This window comes from Lemur catta, chromosome 15 (genome assembly GCF_020740605.2).
Source record: "Lemur catta isolate mLemCat1 chromosome 15, mLemCat1.pri, whole genome shotgun sequence".
Lineage (NCBI taxonomy): Eukaryota > Metazoa > Chordata > Mammalia > Primates > Lemuridae > Lemur > Lemur catta.
In genome coordinates, this window is record NC_059142.1 from 28,384,583 (window position 1) to 28,386,143 (window position 1,561).

Sequence of the window (1,561 nt, forward strand, 5' to 3'; positions counted from 1 at the left end):
AGGGCGTGTGATGGTCTCTTCAACCCCCCTCCCACCAACACCCAGCCTTGTCTCTGGTTTCCTGTCAGTCTGTCCTCCCTAGGGAGGGGAGGGGCGCGCTAATCTGCGCTGCGGTGTGGGGGCGGGCTCCAAGACCGTTGGGCGCCCTGAGATCTGGCCCACGTGGCCTCAGGGTTATAAGCCCTGCCCGCCCTGAAGGGAACCCCACTTTGGAGCTGGAGCACAGGGCTTGCTGTCCTCAGCCCTGCAGCAGCAGGTAAGTGCCAGAACTTTCGCTTCGGCCCCAACTGGGGTGCCTTGCCTCTGGGCTTCAAGGGGCCAGGGGGGCTTGGGTTGCAGGCTCTGGGTGGAGACGCTTGGAGGTGGTCAGGAGCTTGGGTGCCAAGGCTTACAAGCAAAGCTCAGGCCAAAGAGGTGCAAAGACCCTCAGATCTACTGGCCGTCATGGCGGGACTCCTCAAAATAATCTCTAGCCAAGGGAGGTCAAATAGCTCCTGGCCTCCAGATGAAGAAAGAGCTGGGTAGGGTCTGAGGGACGAGGGCTGGAGAGTAGGGTGGGGATGGCAGAGGGCGGGCAGAGGCTAAAAAGTGGGGCCAGTGTCAGCAAGGGACACTGGGTGTCTTCCTCTGCCCAACATGGCCACCATTTCTGTTGGGATACTCTTGGGTTCCGGCCTGGGGAGCAGCAGGGCAGTGAGGGAGTCAGGCCTGCAGGCTGATAGGGAGTCTGAGACCCAAGGCCTTGGGGGTCGGGGGGCTGTGGCTGCCTCATTTGGACTCTGGAGGGCAGGTGGTGTGGCTGGTGTGGCTGGGAGGGGCCAGCCAGGTGGCCCCAGAAGCGGGGACTGGGGTGAGGCCTCCAGAGGCCAGGGTCTCTACCTGAGCGTCCCTGAAAGTGGGGGATGGGGTGGAGTCTTAAGGGGGAAGGGAAGAGGGAACCAAAGAGGAAGTGGGGGAGGGAGGTAGAGGAGGCAAGTCTGGCGCCATGCTGAGTCACCGCCCACAAGGCCCAGGGCGGGCCTCTGGGGGCCACAGGCAGGGTGGTGGGGTCTTAGGGAGCCACAGGGAGGGCTGGGGGCTCTCAAAGCAAGAGTGAGGAGGAGCAGGCGGCCTGAAGAGTACACGCGGACGGACAGACAGACAGTGCAGTCACCCATAAAGTAGAAAGCACTACTAACAGCACTGGAGGGTGTAGTGTTTCCTACTTTATGGATGAGTGTACTGTGGGCTTCGGAGACCACGCCACCGCCACCACCACCATCTTCCTCGACTCTCGGGACCATGTATGACAGGTGAGCACCTCACGACTTTTGCCACCTGCCCAGACCCCTGAAAAGCTTCCACTGCCGCCACAGTGCTGCCCTTCCTGGTTCCGGTCCATCCGGGAAAAGGCCACAGCAGCCCCTCTGCTGCCTGGAGCCTGGGGGTGCGGGGAGGGCTGGACACATGGACTCCCGATGCAGCAGCTGCAAGCAGAGGAGGAAGGCTGGCAAGGGAGGGTAGGTGGCGGGGAATGGGTGGCGGTGCCAGGGACCCCAACACTAATAAAGAATGGACTCTG

The 1,561-nt window shown here is 62.1% G+C and overlaps 1 long non-coding RNA gene across 1 annotated transcript; it reads left to right on the plus strand.

Moving 5' to 3' along the window:
• The first annotated feature begins 215 nt into the window (after positions 1-215).
• On the plus strand, positions 216-1,561 carry LOC123620431. The gene is made up of 2 exons (XR_006728838.1): positions 216-256; positions 1,196-1,561. It is a non-coding gene; the product is annotated as an uncharacterized LOC123620431 (long non-coding RNA).